The 21,709-nt window shown below is 43.4% G+C and overlaps 1 protein-coding gene across 1 annotated transcript in view; it reads right to left on the reverse strand.

The window, feature by feature from the left end:
• EFR3A (EFR3 homolog A) overlaps window positions 1-21,709 on the reverse strand; it is a 2,300,516-nt gene that overhangs the window by 585,447 nt on the left and 1,693,360 nt on the right. The window lies entirely within an intron of this gene.

A 21,709-nucleotide genomic window follows, 5' to 3' on the forward strand; every position in this document is an offset into this window, starting at 1 on the left:
CTTGCTTCTGTGAAACAGTAAAATGGAGAACCTGGATAAAAAATATGAAAACTCTGGTAGAACATAACTACATAGACAATAACCAGTGGCCAAGCATGAACCCCAGACTCAAGTGCAAGGTATAAATCTTAATTCTGTTGGAAACATGAAGCAGAAACCTTAACCTCTGAACATAGTGATATCCAAAGGAATTAACAAAATAAAGGGTATGACTACAATTTAGAATTCCTAATTAAAAAAATTTCTAGCATATTAAAATCTATTTTTAAACCAAACCTTTTAATAGTTACTTTATTTTAAAATGTGACCATTTATCTCAGCCTCTAAACACTAACAAAGTACAGCTTTGCAAAAATGTAAGACATGCATGTTAGGCAAAACAGTCTGACTGACATTTTATAAGTGACGAATTATGACAAAGTTATTAACAGATTTTATGAGCTATTCTTTCTTGTCCTATTTAAAAACAGGTTGATCATTGCTATCTAAAGCAGAGAATGACAACGGGACAACAGATGAAAGAGACACACTGACAATAAAGGCTTCAAAATAAAAACTGATCTCCAGTTCCTTACAGTGCTAGTGTATCTGTTTTTGTATATATCTGTATGTTTGCATGCAAGAAGTTCATATTTCAAAATATATTAAAACATGGGGAAGTTGGTTTGTAAGGTTTTGTTGTGAATGGTGAAATCCATCCACTCAGTTTTAAACATCAACTATCCATCAACCACTCATTATGAAGCAGTATAGCATAGGTCTGTAAATGAAAATACAAAATAATAAAGCGCACCTCTTTAGTTCAGAGATACAGCCCTGACTGTGATCCACACAACCCAAGTTCAAACAGCTTCTCAAGTAAAGGAAGAAGTGGGATGGGGAGGATGGCAGTGAGCAGTGTTTGTGAACTTGCTCATCAAGCAGGGAGAAGGACAGAAGTCCTGGTCAGGCCAGTCTGCTCCTGTGCAAGGGGGGGGGGGGGGGGGGTCTTGCACTACTGCTGCTTTAGGACTGGGACATATGTTCCTGATCCAAGTCTGGTGATGGTAATCCTCATGGGCATGCATGTGAAAGCATGCACATGCAGGGGGAGGGTACAGCACATGATGCACATGACAAGTCAGCCATCATGAGTGGGGTTAGGGCCAAAACAAGCTAAGCTAGGATGCGAGCAGAGTAAAAAGACTACTATTGCTACCTATCTGATTGCCCCTCAGACTGCTCTCGTCCTCATGTGGAAATGCTCAGGACAGGAGCATCAAATGGGCTGGGCTGAAGTGGGAAGGCTAAGTGGTCAGCAGGCACAGTGAGAAAAAGCACACAGAAAACAAAGTAATAATAGACAACAGAAGGTTCTGTCACTTTTGGACTTTCAAATTCTTAAAGATGTTCTAGATAAGGAAAATATTCAGGGTGCAAAGTAAATGCCAGTTTAAACTATCAACATCAAACATTATTCCAATCATGAAAAAGAACATTTAAAAAAAAAAAACTCACATGTAACTATTTTTCATTTTAGTACAACAAACTAGACATCTGCCATATATATCATGGGAGGGACAGTGGGGAACAGCCAGCTGCACATGCTATAGGTCCTTTAGAGGTTGGGGCTGGAAAGCAAATATCTTACAAGTGTGTGGGAGGTAGGCGCACCAAGTACTCATGGGTGGTAAGCTTCAAAATGGGAGTGCGTAAGCATGTACCCAAAAGGAAGGCACTGTGAACCTCTGTGGTGATGCACATCACACCTCCCTGCCCATAGGTGGGATTATATCAAATGAAATATTGTGGTAGTAAAGATACTGGTGAAATCATAACGTATCCCTATGACTGTCAGAGCACTGGTGCCCTCTGGACAGCATTCACATAGATTCTAGGTGAAATCTCCCGAGTTAGGGAACAAATAGTAAACAAACAGGTAAGTACTAGGCAATCAGTCTGCAGACCATTTCAAGACTAACCAAAAACTTTATTCAAAATTTCCCTCTAGCTTCAAAGAAGAGCATGATAAGATAGACCGGGAGAGAATTTCAGACTGCCTATCTATGTCTACCCTGAAGGTGGCAAGAGTGCGCTACTCTGCTTGACATGTAGTGGAAATCTGTTACAGAGGTGAGTGAAGGATACTTTAGAATATGAATCTATAACAATGTGTCTTATTTATCTGCTGATGAAGATTTAATACCTTTAATGGAGTATTTGATGCACCATAAGTTCTGTGATGGGATAGGAAATCAAACAGGGCTGCATCTTTCATGGCACAAGAGACTACACATGGATCTCCACCAAGGACTAATAAGACTGAGTACAGAGACCAGGCTGCCAATGTCTCCAGAGATTTTCTAAATAATCCTGTTTTGGTTTGCGACTGACAGTGCAGTTGCCTGGTAAGAGAAGATTCATTTTAATTTAGATTTTATTTTTTACCACTGTTTTTCACTGTTTTGTAGGAAGAAAGGGTTACCGTGTAAAAAGATTTACTTTGATTTACATTTTGTTGTTTTACCTCTAATTTTCAGTGTTTGTTGTTAGAAAGGGATAGGTTTCAGACAGGAAAACTGTAGCAATTACAAGGGGCCTAGTTAGCTATAAATTCGCACAAAATGTAGGGAGAACAATCCAGACCTCATCTAAACAATCACGTGTTGAATTAATTTATTGCTCTTTACTGTTAAAAAGAGGTGTGACTGCAAGTGACAGTGAGCAGAAGTTAATGCATGTACCCACGTGCAATGTAAAGGAGAGTGACTTTCACAACTGGTGCGTTCAGAATGATGACTTTATTCCACTTAATTTAATATTCAGTTGTATATTGCTCGTGTGATTTTTTTTTCATATAAGTTTATTTAAAATCTCTGTAAATTGTGTGCTAACTGATTTCTTTATACATTTGCATCTGAAAATGGATTCCTTAAATGAGTGTGCCACTAAAGATTTGGTAAAGCACAAATATCTTGTATAGTGTACTAAATGCTATATTAATATTAAAATTAACACATGAAAACACTGGTGATCGGTGCTCCTCATGCCAAAAGTTGGATGATTTGCTTACCATTTTTGTAGTAAATCTAGACTTATTGATGACTACACTTGTACAATTGGCACAGCGTTACATACACTAACAACTGGACTGATGAGATAAATAATGTCAGGCAAAGAGCAAACAGAACACATTTAGGAAAGGATGTATCTGCCATGAAAGATCTCTTAACCCCTATTCAAGAAGATAACATCACTGGAAACTTTGGAATTCCGGATACAAGCATTCAGCAATCCAAGGATGAAGAGCATATAGAAGAAAATTAAAAAAAGGAAGAAATTTACAACAAACAATGAAGAAAAAGAAACTGATTTAAGCAAAGACAATGCATACTAAAAAGGACACTTCTTTGTTATGCCACACACACATTACAGGGAACAATAACCTTTTTGTACCAGAAGCCCTTCAGTCTACAGAAAAAGGCATTGTTTTTCCAAAAGAGAAGGTAAAGAAGAGGCAAGGGTGAAAAGGAAGAAATCAAAATCGAACATGGAAGGACTGCAGAACATTACTGTAAGAAAATGTGGAGAAAGAAAAAAAATTCTAAGCTTGTAAGAAAAAAAATTCTAAGCTTGTTTCCTGCTTTTCCTGTGGGTAGTCTACTCTGGATATAGATTTGCTGTGTCCAGGACTATTTGTAGGCTTCTAAGCCCCCAAGCCTTTCTGTGTTGGAGGGAAGCCTTCTAGGTTAATTTTGTTTCTTAGAACTAGCCAGTGTTTTTGATTCAGCACTCAAGTTGTTTCTTTGAGCTCAGCACTTGTTCAGAACTTATGGTAAGCACCAAATAAGCTACAAATTACTACAGCACTCAACTTTCCTCACTGTCTAGAGGAAACAGTTTCTAGTACTTAACAAATAAGCACCTATCCAGGCATGTCTAAGGGTCAGCTCCCGGTGTTTCCTCCTGTCTACCTGATGAATCTGGGCATCTTGGGGCAATGCAGTAACTGCCTCATTACACAGACAACCCTCTCCTCCTACCACACAACACTGATGCACTTATATAGCCAAACTGGAAGCAAAGCTCTTTTCACCTAAGACTGGACTAGACAGTCAAGAGGAGAAGGTAAACACTTGCACCACACCACACTCAGCACATAGTCCCTCAAAACCTACACCACCAAAACACACACATGGAAACACAAAACACACACCTACATTCGCGGAGGCTCTCAGTAAAAACCTGCCCAAGCAACAGGGACCTCCAAAGCAGAAACACAAGCAACCTCCACCCCTCAACACAACCGAAATGACACATAGCCCACAAACTTAGTGTGCCACTCAACCACAGCCCATAAAGCATAACAACATACCCAACACTCTAGTCATAGGTGACCCTATAGTCAGGCACACTGATGTTCCACTCACCAGGCTAAAAAAAGGAGAAAGTTACTGTCAGCTGCCTGTCAGGTGCCAGGATCCGCCACATAATGCATGCACTCAGGTCACTCCACAACAAGTACAAATATGACTCTGTCATTGTCCATGTTGGTGTGAATGACCTGAGACATACCTCCTTGGACTACATGAAAAGGGACATGGAGGAGCTGTCCGATCTTGTAGCCCAGGCAGGTATGACCCTAGCCCTGAGTAGCATCCTGCCATCACCCAGAATGATACCACAGTACAAGGACAAAATGATTGACTTCAACAATTGGCTAAGCTTCTGGTGTCACTCTAAGGGGATCCAGTATCTGTCTGCCTGAGATGACATGATCGACAAACCACGATGCTTTGCCAGAGATGGCCTGCACCTGTCACCCCTGGGATTCCGGATACTGGCTAAGGCTCTAGCCAACCCTATAGTGCCTTTTTTAGGCAAGATTCAAATGACAAATTCACCTCCCTAACAGGTACAAGCAAGAAGAATATGAGGCTATTGCTACTCAATGCTAGAAGTCTAATCCTCAAAATGCACTCATTCGAGGCACTCCTTAAAATGGAGAACATCGATATCTGTGCAGTGACAGAGACCTGGTTCAAGGCTCCAGAGAGTATCCCTGCATTACCAGGCTATAATTCATACCACACCTTTCGGCTACCTAACCTGGACCGAAACACTAAAGGCAGAGGCATGTCCATATTCATTAAGGATATCCACACCTCCAGGCTAGTTGCTCAGCATAATGCATCCGAGATTATCCAAGTGCAACTAACTCTGGGCAAGACCGCAAACCAAACTGTAGCTTGCTACAGATCCCCCACCATGCCCCAGGACTCCCACTCCTCATTTCTTGATACACTGGAAAATATTACGGTACAACTTGACACCCTAATAATGGGCGATTTCAACTACCCTACCATTAACTGGGAAAACTACTCATGTACCAACTCTTGTGCTCAACGTTTTCTGGAATTCATAAATTTCAATGCCATGGATCAACTTATCCACACCCCCACCAGAGGCAGCAATATCCTAGACCTGGTTATTACCAACATGCACAACCGGTGCTCCACACCAGAGGTCAATTCCTCATTGGTCAGATCCGACCATAAGCAAATCACCCTAGACATCCACACACCCCCACCACCACCACCACCACCACCTATTAGGGAAACCACAGTAAAAAATTTCTCCAAAGCTAACTTCACGCTTCTTAAGACAGAAGTGGCAAACTTCACGACACCAATGCTGACGGACAATAGAGGTATGACTGCTGAATCCTACACAAATGCACTTTATAAGCACTTACACGAGTGCATGGATCGTGCAATCAATCCCTAACAGAACCAAGATGCTATCCTCAAAAAAAAGGAAGCCAATCTAGTGGTCCCCTGCCATAATAAAACTCTACAACAGAAGAAAGAAACTGTTGCAAAAAAGAATAAAATCCAATGTTTGGAGAAACTCCCTGGTCAGCCTCAGTAAGAAGCTGAGATCCCTCATAAAATCATCCAAAGCTAGTCATGAAAACAAAATCGCCACTGACTCTAAAGACAACCACAAAGCATTCTATAGCTATGTCAAGAATCTCAATATTAACACTCAGATCTGCTCTGAATTACAGCACAATGGCACTAAATATACAGAACCAACTGATATTGCCAACATCCTAGCAGATAGGTTCAGTGCTAACTTTACCCCCCTGTCATCCCCTAAAGGGCCCATCTGTATACCAGAAGAATGCAAAGTTCCTGTAATCACGGCTGCACAGGTAAAAAACACACTATCCAAAGTCAAGAACACAGCACCCATGGGACCTGCCAACATCCCAGGCTGTGTTCTACATGAACTACAGAATGAACTGGCACCCCACCTAAGTACCATGTTCAATCATAGCCTCACCTCAGGTTATGTGCCCACTGAATGGCACACAGCAACAGTTATCCCACTCCACAAAGGGGGAGCCACCACAGACCCCGAAAACTACCACCCCATTAGCCTAATGAGCCTGGTCTGCAAGGCTATGGAATGTATCATAATGGAACTTAAAACAATGACATTGGTAATCTCCAAACTCAGGACCCCACCCAGTTCAGGTTTGTAAAAGGCAAATCATATCTCCCTAAACCTGACAGACTTCTTTGAAGCAGTCACCAAACCCGTAGATGAGGGTAAGGTGGTTCACACAGCCTATCTAGATCTCGCCAAGGCTTTCAACACCATCCCCCACTCTGGAATTATAGATAAACTCACTACACTAGGTATAAATCCCTATGTCACAAGATGGGCTGCCAACTGGCTCACTGACTGAACCCACACTGTGAAAGTAGCAAACTCCAAATCCAACTTCAGACCAGTGACAAGTGGAGTACCACAGGGTTCAGTCCTGGGTCCTCTCCTGTTTGGTATCTACTTCTCTGAAGTACAGGCCAACATAGAAGGTCTTTGGCTAACGAAGTTTGCAGATAACTGCAAACTAGGAGCCATAATCAATACTCCAAAAGATGTGGACATCCTACAAAAGGGCCTCACTGAGACAGATGCCTGGTGTCAAAGCCATGGCCTCAAGCTCAATGCCAAAAAGTGCATTGTCATCCCTTTTGGTAAAAACTCTGTACCCATGAACTACCACATAAGCGGCAGTATACTTAACACCAAAAGTGTGATAAGAGACCTTGGGACACAGGTGGACAGTAGTCTCTCTCTTGATAATCACATTGCCACAGTAGTCAGGAAATCCTTCTATGTGGCACACCTCATCAGAAAAGGTTTCTCATCCAGGAAAAAAAGAGGTCATTGTTCCCCTCTGCTCGTCACTCATTAGACCCATTATAAAGTACAATGCCCCTTTTGGTATGCACCTCACAAGACATCTACAAAAACTGGAAAGGCCACAGAAATACCTCACAAAGAGGATTACCGGCCTCAAACAGATGCCCTACGCAGACCATCTCAAACAACTGCAGTTTTTCTCCATCGCATATCGCCTACTCAGAGGCGATCTCTGCCTAACACACAACGCTATGTCAAACCCAGAGCTTTTAGACATGCTCCACTTAAAAGAAATCCCAATCCCTCCGAGCTACATGCTCTAGGGACCTAAACCTTGTCACCACAATAAACAGAACATGCTGGAGGGATAGAGTCCTGTCCCAGAGACTTCCCATACTCTGGAACAAACTACCTATCTATATCAAACACAGCTCCTCATTAGAACTCTTCAAGAAAAATCTTGATGATTGGATGGGAGATGGGAAATTCACCCCGGGGATCACTTCTGTGGCTCTGCTCAACAGTGGCACAGGAAAATAATTTTCTTGGGTGGCGAAAGCCAGGGTACCTTTGGCTAGGCTTATATAGGCCCTAGGGCCAATAGCCTAGCACCTACCTATGGACAACTTGCTGTGGTTGCACGAAGTCAACAGGATGAGAACTGTGTAATTGTAATAAGCAATGAAAATAGTGGGACTATTAAGACTCATCTGACAAAGATAATTCCTTTCTAACAATTGATAAGCGGACATACTACTGAAGTAGGAGCTGAAGATTCTTCAGATCTGGCCAGAAAATATATTCTTGCAATATGAGATTCAGTTATTAGAGGAACTGATACTTGCATTTCCAGGGAAGATAATGAGCACTAAATAGTGTTATGCTTGCCAGGAGAAAAAACAGAGGATGTGAGAAAGGCTTTAGAACACCTTAATGTAACTCTTACAGGTGTTAGAACGTATTTTCCAGAAATCACATACAGAAAGGAGAACCAGATCACAGTGAATGAAAAGATTGTTTGGGAAATACCTACAAGAAAAAAATATCCCATTTAAAGAAAATGGGAATGTTCAGTGCATCCAAGCCTAATTTGGGGCACACATTTTGACAGGATGACATGTACCTGTCAAGATCAGGGAAGAAATTTTTTGCAGCAGGTATTTTGCAATATTTGACTGACTGACACAAGGCAAGACTTTGCCAAGTTGAAAATTTAACAGTTCACAGATCACAACATTTGATGCATCTCTGATGGTTCATAATGCTAGCAGTATTAATAATTTTTTTTATTGGAAAATTTGCTAGGTTCCCATAATATTGATGTTATTATTTGTGAAACATGGTTAAAGAACAATGACCAGAAACCAGTTCTGTCAGAGTATAGACATTTTACTGTAACAGACATTCTAATAAAACATCAGGTGGAGGTGTTATAATAGGGGTTAAAGATTGTTATGAGACCTGTGATTATTACATATTCATTGATAACACCAGCACTGTACATTGTGTAATTGTGACAATAAAGACAATCTTGGAACATATAACAATCGATGAAGTGTACAGACCACCAGAGTCAAGTGCTGATGGCTTAGAGGAATTCATACATTTCTTGCATAAAACAAATGAGGAAAGAGCAGTGCCTGGTGACTTGTATTTACCACAAACAGACTGGAATAATGTTGATTCAACAACATCAGTAAGGAAATTATTTACAACATATGTTTAAGAACAATTGCTTCATATTGTAAAAAAAGCCTACCAGGGAGGGGAACATACTAAACATTGTGTTCCTTGAGAAATTATTGTAACTTCATGTCAGGTTTTACCACGACTAGTGTGCAGTGATCATGGGTTTATAAAGCTTAATCTGTTGCTAGATAATTCTGCCAAACTGAAATCTAAACCAGTGCACATAAGATTTATAACAGATTACATGGAAGCAAAACAATCACTATGTAAAACTAACTGGAATGAGGCTTGCAGTGGAAAAACTGCAGAAGGGATGTGGAAAGTTTTGAAAATGAAATAGTTTGAATGCAAAAAAAAAATGTTTAACATCAGGATCTGTGGACATAACATCAGGAGGATATATTAAGGTAGGTATAAAGACACTTTTCATAAGCATTAAGAAGCTTTCTCCTTATCCTCTGATGAATAATTGTCCTGGGGAGAAATGTCCCTTTTTTTCCTCAGAGGACGTTCCAGGCACAGGATTTTTTTGCAGAGTGGGTTGTCTGGTCCAAATTAAGTCCATAAACTCTTGGGCCAGACTGACCATGTCCTGTGATGAAACCTAGGATGACGAGGCAGTGAAATAAAGACAGCAAGTGCTGGGACAAACCTCACTGCCTTTTCGGTTTGGGAGCCTGCGTCTTAGAGAAAGTTAAGGCCTCGGGACATGGGCAGGCTCCCAAGACCTAAGTCTGGTTCCTAGGGGCATCTTCACTAACAATAACCAAGGGGATTGTATAACCACCAAAAGGCAAAAAACTGTAATCCACAAAAGAAAAAACAAGGAATCAAATCACTAAAGAAGTACAGTTGTGTACACTTACCATACATGTAGATGTTCGAGTGTATTCACTGTTGCAGTCATCACATTTGGGTTATCCCTGTCAGGGTAGCCCTCAGTCATCCTGAATACCAGAGGCTTAGAATTTCTGCATCGGTTGCTGTCGCTCCAGGACTGGCATCAGGTTGTCAGTAGTATAAAATAAGGCAGCCAACACCATTACATCAGTTTTTCTTGCCCTAACCATCAGGAGCCCCCAAGAGGGAGCTAGGTTATGGTGGGAGAACACCATCAGTAGAAAGTAAATACCAAAAGTTCCTTGTAAGGAGAGAGAGAGACAAGGGGGATGGAGGGAGGGAAAAGTACAGTTTTGTACCTACCATAAATGTAGATGTTCGAAGATCTACATTGCTGCAGTCCTTACACTTGGGTAGTCCGCTGTCCTCGGTCGGCCCGAATATCAAAGTATTAGGCTGACGTCGGTCATGGCGCTTAAGACTGACATCAGGACGTCAGGGTACAAATGCGCATGACCGACGTCATATCCTCAGTCTTTTCTTGCCCCAGATGTCAGAAGGCCCTAAAAAGAAAGGTCAAAACCAAAAGACAGCAAAAAACAACCAACCACCCTAGTACTAAACCTATGTACAATATATACAATATCCACAGAATACACAACCCAAACCACACAACCACCACTAACTAAAGAGGGGAAGGAGGGAGGGTAAATTGGACTGCAGCAATGTAGATCTTCGAACATCTACATTTATGGTAGGTACAAAACTGTACTATGTTCTTCATCTCACATTGCTGCAGTCCTTACACTTGGGTAGAATCCCAAAGCAGAGGTAAGGGAGGATGGCAAAGCTATAAAGCAGGAGGAGCTGCCAAAATGCCCTGTAAAATTGCAGTGGCAAAACCAGCCCTAGATTTAGAGTAAAGAGGAAGGTGGTAATGCTTAGAGAAAGTATGCACTGAACTCCAAGTAGCTGCCTCCAAAATATCCTTAGTTGCCACCCCCCTTAAAAATGCTGTAGAAGTGGCAGTAGCCCTAGTGGAATGAGGCCTAATCCCAGCTGGAACTTCCTTACCATGATGGGAATAACAGAAAGAAATACAAAACCCAATCCACTTAGAAATAGTTTGTTTTGACACAGGCTTGCCCTGAGAACTCAAAGCAAAAGAAACAAATAACTGCTGAGACTGCCGGAACCCTTTAGTTCTGCTCAAATAATATCGCAACTGCCTGTGTACATCCAAAGTGTGCAAAATCTTTTCCCCTTTGTTTTGGGGGTTTGCATAAAAAGTAGGTAAATGAATAGTTTGGTTTAAAGCCACACTATAAACCACTTTAGGCATAAAGGAAGGATTTGTACGTAAAGATACCCTATCCTTATGGAAAATTAAGAAAGGCTCAACTGCCATAAGGGCCTGCAATTCAGAAACCCTTCTCGCAGAGGTAATTGCCAACAAAAAAGCAGTCTTCCAGGATAAATATTTCAACTCAGCAGTAGCAGCAGGCTCAAAAGGTTGTAGAGTAAGTTTCTCCAACACAAAATTGAGATCCCAAGCAGGAGTAGGAGCTCTACATGGGGGTCTTAAATTCTTCGCCCCTCTAAGGAATTGCTTAAACAAAGGATGAGAAAAACAAAGGTGGGTCACAGTCATAATGTGCCGAAATTGCTGCAGCATGAATCTTAATAGAAGAGAAGGACAAACCTTTGTCCAGTAACTCAGCAAGATATTGAAGGGCCACACTTAAATTAGGCGTAGAAACATCAAATTCCTTTGCTGCACTCCAAAATAAAAATCTCTTCCATTTATCTGCGTACACTTTCCTTGTACTAGGCCTTCTGGCCTCCAAAATAACATTCAAAACTTGCTGTGGAAGCTGACCCCCTCCAGGGTTTAAAACAGAATATGCCAGGCTGTGAGGTGAAGAGAGTGTAGCTTGACATTGAGTAAATGACTGTCCTCCTGAGACAGTAGGTGTGGAATCAGAGGCAAAGGCCATGGAGGTTCCCGTACCAGACTTCTCAGTAATGGGTACCAGTGCTGTCGAGGCCAATCCGGAGCTATTAGAATCATCTTTGGCTTGTCCTGTCTGACCTTCAGGAGTACCTTTGGGAGGAGAGGCAGAGGTGGAAAGGCATACACATGAAGCTTGCTCCAATTGAATGAAAGAGCATCCACTTTCCAAGCTGTGGGATGAAACATTTTGTGCAAAACTTTGGCAGCTGGTGGTTCAGTGGAGAAGCGAACAGATCTATGTCTGGAGTTCCCCATAACACTGTCAATTTCTGAAATACATGAGGATCCAATTTCCACTCGTGGGGATCCATAATTCGTCTGCTTAACACATCTGCTAAGGAGTTCTGTGCTCCCGGCAGAAACCTTGCCTGAAGATTCAGCTGTAAACTGAGAGCAGTCTCCCACAAAATCATTGCTTGTCTGCATAGAGGGTAAGAATGTGTCCCCCCTTGCTTGTTGATGTACCACATGACAGTTGTGTTGTCTGTTTGAATCAACACCTGCCCTGGAAGAAGTAAATCCTTGAAAGCTATCAATGCAAATTGGACTGCTAACACCTCCTTCAAGTTGATATGTAAATGTTGAAGTCTGGCAGGCCACTTGTCTTGTACCCATTTTCCATTTAGATGAGCTCCCCAAGCTATGTCCGAGGCATCTGTCGTTAGAGTCTGACTCGCCTCTGGCCGGGTCACAGAGAGTCCCTTGTTTAGGTGACATTCCTGAGCCCACCACAAAAATTCCTTTTGAATGCAAGGTATTATCTGAATGACAGTGTCCATATCTTGGCAGTGCTGTGTCTATACATTTTTGAGATACCATTGTAGCTTCCTCATATGCAGTTTGGCATTGGGAAGCACCAGAATACAAGATGCCATGAACCCCAAGGCTTGAAGGACTGTCCTTGCAGTCAGCCTGGACTGATGAGACAATTGATGGAAGTACAGAGAAAGATTCTTTTGTTTGTCCGGGGTCAAAAAGGCCATCTGGGATGCTGTATTCAGTCTTACACCCAGAAAGCACATGTCCTGAGAGGGTACTAGACTGGACTTTATTTCGTTCACAGAATACCCCAGGCATCTTAGCACTGCTATCACATACTGTAAATGATGAAGAAGTTCGTCCCTTCCTTGGGCCAGAATCAGGCAATCGTCCAAATAAGGATAGATCTGTATTCCTCTTAACCTGAAGAAAGCTATCACTGGAGCCAGAACTTTCGTGAACATTCTGGGCGCAGTAGATAAGCCAAAGGGCAATGCAGAGAACTGATAATGAGAAGTCCCAGCCCGAAAACGCAGATACTTCCTGCAACCTAGCCTGATAGGAACATGAAGGTAAGCTTCCTTGAGATCCAGAGTCACCATCCAGTGGTCTTTGCCCAGCAGAGGTAAAAGCTGTTGTAATGTCAACATTTTGAACTTGGGAATGTCCAGATAAGTGTTGAGGATAGATAAATCTAAAATTGGTCTCCACGTGTTCCCCTTCTTTGGTACCAGGAACAGGCGAGAATAAAATCCTAGGCCCACTTCTGGCAGAGGGACCGGTTGTATGGCCCCTATTTGAAGCAACAGAGAAATTTGTTTGTGAGCCTCTAGTCTTTGCTGAGGAGGAATGTCCGGCATGCCTTTGAAAGGAGGCAAGGTATGGAAATAAAACCTGTAACCGTGATGTATGATATCCAACACCCATCTGTCTTGGGTAACCAGATTCCAATTTTCTTTGAAGAGTGCCAACCTTCCTCCCAAAGGTGCTGCCAGGCAAGAAGGATCTGGCAGCTGAAAAGGTAGGTCATTGGGCCTGTTTACGAAAGGACTGGCCCCTGCCCTCACCCGAAGATTGTGCAGGTGAACTCCCTGTTCTAGGCCTGAAGGAGCTCTGAGCTCTGCCTCTACCCCGTCTGGATCTACCTCTGGACTGATCATAAGAAGGGTACGTCCACCCCATAGCAGGCCAATTCCTACTAAATTTCGGAGGCTGAACTTGCAAAAAATCTTTAACAGCCTGCATAGACTTAGCCTTGTCCTCCATTTTCTTCAAGACTGACTCCACAGGTGCACCAAACAACACATCAGACTGTAAAGGAGCATCTAGAATCCTTGTCTTAACATGGTCAGATAAATTCTGATCCCTCAGCCAGGCGTGCCTGCGAAGAACTGACCCAGTGGCAGCCACCCTAGACGAGGCCTGTACAGCATCAAAACCACATTGCAAAGAATGCTTGCCTACCTGTTCAGAGACATGTACCAAATCTTGCAATTCCTTACACTCAATGCCTTCCGCCAGAGCATCTACCTTAGACTTCAGTTGGGAAAGAAGATAGTTTTGATATTTCAACATGTGAAACTGGCAATTCAAAGCCCTCATAGCTAAGGTGGAAGAAGTATAGACTTTCTTTCCCCATCTATCCAAAGCTCTGGCCTCTTTATCCGGAGGAACCGGATTTTTTACCACAGAGGCCTTAACACCCTTAGGTCCCTGACTAACAGTTTCCGGGTCCGCCCTAGGACTCTTATAAAGGTATTTATGAGCCTCAGGCACCCTGTAATACCTGTCCGGTTTAACAGGAGCAGGAGGCAAAGAATCAGGATTAAGAGAAGCCTCTGCAAACACATCTTCCACAACATCCAGAACAGGAGGAATAGCTAAAGGCCTATGCTGGGGCAAAAGCAAAAATTCCCTAAGCCTTTTCCTGGAATCAGAGAAGTCCTGACCTTCCCACTTAAAATGCTCCCTCATGGAATGAAGAGTCTCTGAAAAAGAAAAATCCTCTGGAGGAGAAGCAGAAGGAGTAGAATCATCCACATCAGAATAAGGAGAATACTCCTGCAAGTCTTCAGCTGAAGACTCTGATACATCCGAAGCCTGCTCAAAACTTCCCAACTCTGGTTCCAACCTAGGCCTCTTATCAGGAGGGGGCATAGAACCTCTGATCAAGGTAATTAAATCTTCTGCCATTTTAAGCATGTGCTTCTTGGGTACAGAACCTGAAGAACTAGGAGTGACACCAACAGAAGCTAAACCAGACCTACCTCTGGGAGAAGCCTTGGAAACAGAAGGTGAAGGCCTAACCACCCTAGGAAGGGAGGGGAGTACAGTAACCTGAGAAGCCCCTTCAGCCTGGCCTGCTTCCTGAGAGGCCATATCCTGCAAAATCAAAGTTTCCCCCTGGGACTCCAGAGAAGCCACCGGCGGAACCACCGGTTCCAGTGACCCCTCTAAAGAACCGGCGTCCGGTACGGACGACTCTTCTTGTCTGGGTTTAGCTGCCTTGTCTTTGCGCTTCTTCGAAGAAGCGGGCGTCGGAGCATCCGACGGCATATTATAATTACACCGCTTCCCGAAGACCAACCTGGCACAATCTAACCTTCGCTTAATAGTGCATTTATTGAACCTAGCACAAGAGCGACACCCAACAACGTCGTGCTCAGGCCCCAAACAAGGAATACACAAAGTATGATAATCTCTATGCGGTATCTGTTTCCCACAAGAAATACAGTTATTCACTTTTTTCTGACATCCGGTAAACCACTGAGGCAAGAAAAAACTAAAATATTCCCCAACGGGGTACTTAGCCAACTTTGACTCAGTCTGAAACTCCGAATTCGAAAAATTTCAGAACGCCGAACGGCACTTGCAACGCTGCTTCTGCATCGGACCATGCGGCAAAAAAGACTGAGGATATGACGTCGGTCATGCGCATTTGTACCCTGACGTCCTGATGTCAGTCTTAAGTGCCATGACCGACGTCAGCCTAATACTTTGATATTCGGGCCGACCGAGGACAGCGGACTACCCAAGTATAAGGACTGCAGCAATGTGAGATGAAGAACATCCAGGACTGCAACAGTGAATACACTCGAACATCTACATTTATGGTAAGTGTACACAACTGCACTATGATCTTTGTGTTTCACTGTTGCAGTCATCACATTTGGGTTGATTCCCAAAGCTGAAGAAATGGGTGGAGGCAGTCAAGAAGACTGGGGGCTGGCTAGGATGCCCTGCAAGACTGGTAGATGTTAATGCTTGGTAAAGGTATGAACTGCTGTCCATGTTGCAGCCTCCAGGATGTCCCTGGTGGGGACCCCTCTGAGGAAAGCTGCAGAGGTGGAGGTTGCTCTGGTAGAATGTGTCCTGACACCCTTGGGGGTAGGTTTCCCATGTTGCTTGTAGCAGAAATTGATGCAGTGTGCTATCCATTTTGAAATGGTATGTTTGGATATGGCTTTGCCCTCTGCTCCTGCAGCAAAGCTGACTAACAATTGATCTGTCTTTCTAAATTATTTAGTCCTGTCTAGATAGAATCTGAGTTGTCTGTGCACATCTAGAGAGTGCAGTATCCTTTCCCTTAGTTTTGTGGGCTAGGGAAAAAGGTGGGAAAATGAATGGATTGGTTGAGAACCACACTGGACACCACTTCTGCCATGAAGGATGGGTTAGTCCTGAGGGAGACCCTGTCAGCATGGAAAATGATGAAGGGCTTTACAGCCATTAGTGCTTGTAGCTCGGATATTCTTCTTACTGAAGTGATGGCCAAAAGCAAGGCGGTTTTCCATGAGAGAAACGTTAACTCTGATGAAGCTGCTGGTTCAAAGTAGTCAGGGTGAGCTTTTTCAACACAAAGTTTAGGTCTCAAACTGGGATAGGTGCTCTTCTGGGTGGCCTCAAGTTGTTAGCCTCTCTTAGGAACTGTTTGATGAAAGGGTGTGAGAAAAGAGGTGGCTCTGTGCTGAAATGAGCAGAGATAGCAGAGGCATGAATTTTAACAGAAGAAAAGGATAGACCCCTGTGTAGTAGGTCAGCAAGGTAATCCAGGATGAGAGGTAGGGAGGGCTGTGCCGTCCTGGCTCCCTTAGCCTGGATCCAGGTGCAAAACCTTTTCCATTTGTCAGCATAAGACTTTCTAGTGCAAGGGCATCTGGCCTCATGTATAACATCTAGAACTTGTTTGCTGAGACTGGCAGCTTGTGCAGTGGTCAGGGAATAAGCCAGGCTGCCAGCTGAGGGTCTGCAATTGGGGATGCATGAATTCTCCTTCCCTCTGGGTCAGGAGTGTTGGGATCTGAGGGAGATGCCATGGTGGCAGAGGTGACAGGTTGCGCAGCAGTGGGTACCAGTGCTGGCTTGGCCAGTCTAGGGAAATCAGGATTGTCCTCAGTTTTTCCTCCCTTATTTTGAGCAGTACCCTTGTAATGAGCGGTAGTGGGGGAAATGCATAGACCGAGAGGTTGACCCTCATGAAGGATTGAGCATCTACTTTCCAGGCCTTGCAGTGAGGCTCCCTGGTGCAGAACTTGCTGAGCTGATGGTTGGAGTGGGAAGCAAACAAGTCGACCTTCAGGGTGCCCCATTTCTGATTTACAAGGGTGAAGGTTATTTGGTCTAGCTGCCACTCGTGTGGGTCCAGAAGATTTCTGCTTAAGTTGTCTGCCAGAAAGTTTAGAGAGCCTGGTAGGAAATGTGCTAACAGGTGTAGTTGCATGGCTGAGGCCGTGCACCAAAGGGTCATGGCGAGCCTACACAGAGGATATGAGTGAGTCCCTCCCTGCTTGCTGATATACCACATCACAGTGGTTGTCTGTTTTGATCAGTAGAGCCTCCGAGGACAGTAGGGGTCTGAAAGCTCTCAGTGAGTTCTGGACAGCTAACATCTCTTTTTGGTTGATGTGCAGATGTATTTGATGTGAGCTCCATTGGCTCTGTATGCACCTGCTGTCCAGGTGTGCACCCCAGGCATAGTCTGATGAGTCTGTGGTGAGGATCTGGGTGGCATGGGGTTGTGAGAAGGGTAGTCCCCTGTTGTGGTAGCATGCAGGCATCATTGGTATAAGAGTTTCCAGGTCTTGAGAGTGTTAATACCAAAGGCTTTTTAGGTACCGTTGTAGTTTCCTCATATGCAGTCTGGCATATGGAAGAGTAGAATGCAAGAAGCCATGAACCCCAGAGCATGCAGGATTTTCCTTGCAGATAACGGGGGTCTGGTGGCTAGTTGAGAGAAATAGGCTGCCAGGTAGGTTTGTTTTTCTCGTGTAAGGAATGCCATCTGGGATGCTGTTTTCAGGATTGCTCCCAGGAATATAATTTTTTAGGTGGGTACTAGTTTGGATTTATTTTCGTTGACAGTATACTCTAGGGAGGTCACAATGTCCTTTACAAAGGCCAGGTGCTTGAACAGCTTTTCCTGACTGTCAGCCTGAATTAGGCAGTCTAAGTATGGGTAAATATTTCTTTGCCTGCAAAAATCAATGGCAGGAGCCAGACATGCCAGACATTTTGTGAATACTCTGAGAGCAGTGGATAAGCCAAAAGGAAGCGCAGAGAACTGAAAGTGCAGTGATCCTGTCCTGAAACGTATATATTTCCTACATGATTCCATGATTGGGGTGTGTAGGTAGGCCTCTTTTAGGTCTAGGGTGGCTAACCAAGCATCGTTGGAGTGCATAGGTAGTAGTTACTGGAGGGTGAGCATTTTGAATTTTGGTATCACCAGAAAGGTGTTTAGAATGGAGAGATTGAGGATGGGGTGCCAGGTGCCCTCTTTTCTGGGTACTAGGAAGAGTCTGGAGTAGAAACCTTGGCCTATCTGTTCTGCAGGAACATGCTCTCTTGCCCTCATAGAGTGCAGGGAAAGGACTTGCTTTTTGGCCTCTGCCCATTGGTTTGGGGGAAGATCTGGGAACCCTTTTGGCGTTGGTATGGTGTGGAAATAAAATTTGTATCCCTGGAACACTATGTTGAGGACCCAGCGGTCATTGGTAGTGGTGGCCCAAGTGCTTGCGTGGAAGGAGAGCTTTCCTCCTAGGGGCAAGTGCGGGTGGGCAGAAGTGGAAAGTCATTATAAGTTCTTACCATGACAGGGTGGCTTAGCACTCCCTGGTTTTGAAGAGGAGGAACTCCATTGCTTAGATCTCTGAATTCCCTGGGGCTGCTGTCTGGAGGGCCTGCTTCCCCGGGGACTGAGCTGAGCTGACCTGGAGCGGGCAGGAAAGGGCCAGTGCTTGGAGGGGCAATGCCTACAGAACCTGGGTGGCTGGACCTGCTGGAAGTCCTTAACTGTCTGCATAGATTTCCTTTTTCTTCCATCTTTTTTAAGACCTCCTCTGCCTTGGTGCCAAATAAATTGTCTTTGTGTAAGGGTGCGTCCAATAGTTTGGATTTGACATGGTCTGGCAAGGGCTGTTCCTTAAGCCAACCATACCTTCTAAGGACAGAACCAGTGAATGTTGCCCTGTAAGATGCTTCTAGGGTATCAAAACCACATTGTAAGGTGTGCTTAGTTACTTGACTGGCAGAATTCATTAACTCTTGCAACTCTATTTTCTGCACAAGCAGGAAAATATGATATTTTTTTGTTTGCGGAGTTTCATGGTATGTTGCTGAAATTTTAGCATATGGAACTGATAATTTAGTGCTCTAATAGCAAGAGTAGCAGAGGTGTATACTTTTTTTACCTCATCTGTCTAATGCTTGGGAATCCCTATCTGAGGGGGTGGGATTTTTAGTAGAAGTTGCTTTAATTCCTTTAGGTCCTTGAAAAATAACCTCAGAGACAGCAGTAGGATTTCTGAAAATAAATTTGCAAGAGTCAGGGACTCTATAGTACCTGTCAAGTTTCCTGGGAGCAGGAGGGAAGGTGTCAGGAGTCAAACTAGATTCCATAAAAACATCATCCACAGCATCCAGGACAGGAGGAGTGGCCAGAGGTCTCTGCTGTGGAAGATCTAAGAATTCCCTGAGTCTTTTAGACTGGGGGTAGTCCTGACATTCCCATTGGAAATGCTCCCTTAAAGTATGTAAGGTTTCCCCAAAGGAGAAGTCCTCAGGTGGAATGGATTCCTCCTCGTCCGAATCCTCATAAGCAGAGGGGGGTTACATGTCTTCATATTTAGATGCATCGGAGTCATTGGATTCCTGTTCAGATAAAACTACTGGGGACAAATCTCTTTTTCTTTTGGAAGGGGTAGCTTGGCTTCCCCTGATCAGCATTATAAGGTCGTCCACCATTTTAAGCATTTGAGACTGAGGCAAGGAAGCAGGTGCCTGAGACTGAGTCGTTGGTTTCTTGGGTGTGGTTCGTACCCTGGGCCTTAGAAACTTGGTAGTTTTCGAAAGAATGGTAGACACAAAAGAAGTCATCGGTCTGTGTTGAGAATTGGTAGTGCGATGTACTTCCACGGAAGCCGGTGCCTGCTCAGCGGCTCCGGACCCATCCAAGGTAGAGACATCCGCAGGATCCTTAGTCGATTAAGAGTCTCACAGCATACCTGACTCCGAAAGGGTCTCAGTAGTGGCCTGCGAATCCACAGAAGTGGGCATCAGGGGCTGCGAAAGCACCTCACTTTAGACCAGAGACCTGACAACTAGCTTAACGGAAGCGGAGTTGGTAGGTTTGGACCTGTTCACTCTGTCTCTGTCTTTATCCTTACTTTTTTTGGAAGATCTGCTGTCGGATAGCTTACTGAAGCCATATCGGAATTTGAGGACTGACAGTGAAAATATCTAGTGACAATAAGGGCCCGATGACGTATAGTTCTGGCGTTGAACAAGGCACAAAAGTGACAGCGGGGGATATCGTGGTCTGGGCCTAAGCAAATGATGCAGGCAGAATGAAAGTCTCGTTGTGGTATTTGCTTTCCACAGGCGAGACAATTGTTAACTTTTTCTGACATTGGTTAAAGCAAGAAAAAAGGATCCCCAACGGGGTACTTAGCTTTATAAGACTTCAACTTCAATTTGGAAAATGAAAACTCAGGTAGCGGCCGACCGGCACTCATGCAAACTGCTTCTGCTTCGGACTCTTCGGAAAGAAAGACTGATGTAATGGTGTCGGCTGCCTTATTTTATACTAGTGACGACCTGACATCAGTCCTGGAGCGACGGCAACCAACGCAGAAATACTAAGCCTCTAGTATTTGGGCCGACTGAGGGCTACCCTGGCAAAGATAACCCAAATGTGATGAGTGCAACAGTGAAACACAAAGAACATCCATGTTTCTTTTAACTCACACAAGAAATCAATTCTCTTACAGCCTCAGATAACAAATAGCCTTTACAGAGTAACCCCATTACCAAAGCAAGTTTCTTTTATACAAAAACACTTAAACAATTACATAATTATTGAGAATTATACAATAAAACAATTAGCTAATTAAGAAATTCTTTAAAAGAGACCTTTTATAAGGAAAACTCTTCCAATTACACTCCTTATTCATACATCTTGGTTGGAGTGTATTATATTTTAATATAAAAAATTGATTCTTTTTTTCTCAAAAAATACTTAATACTGTCTCCACATAAAAACCTTGACTTAATTTGCTCTAAAACTGTTACTTGTAGACCATTAAGATCCTCTTTATGAACTCTATTGAAATGTTTAGCTACTGGGCTTATAGATTTATTGTTTTTAACATCTCTCACATGTTCTTTAATCCTATCCGCTAAACTTCTTTTACTTTCCCCAATATAATGGCTGCCACAGGGGCACCTTAAACTGTAAATTACTCCTATACTTCTACAAGAGAAGGATCCATGTACTTGAATTTTTTTTCCATTTATAGTGGAAAAAGTTTCCACCACATATTTACAAATGGAGCAACCCCAACATGGCAGGGTGCCTTTCGTTCTTACCCCCTCTATTCTTTGTTCAAGGGTTTTTTTTTTATAAACCCCATGTACTAAAAAAACTCTAAGATTACGCCCCTTCTTATAAGAAAAACTTAATTTAATATCTCTTAAAGATATAACCTCTCTGTTTACTACATCCCAATAATTTCTCATTAGATGCTCCCAATTTAACAGAGAAAGTATAGTTATGTACACTTACCATAAATGTAGATGTTCCTAGTGTATTCACTGTTGCAGTCATTACATTTGGGTTATCTGCTTGCAGTAGCCCTCAGTCGGCCTGATTAACAAAGTCTTGGGTCCTGCGTCAGATGCTGTCCCTTCTTCCATGACGTCAGATCGTCAGGG

This window comes from Protopterus annectens, chromosome 3.part1 (genome assembly GCF_019279795.1).
Source record: "Protopterus annectens isolate FY-2018-M chromosome 3.part1, PAN1.0, whole genome shotgun sequence".
NCBI classification, from domain to species: domain Eukaryota; kingdom Metazoa; phylum Chordata; order Ceratodontiformes; family Protopteridae; genus Protopterus; species Protopterus annectens.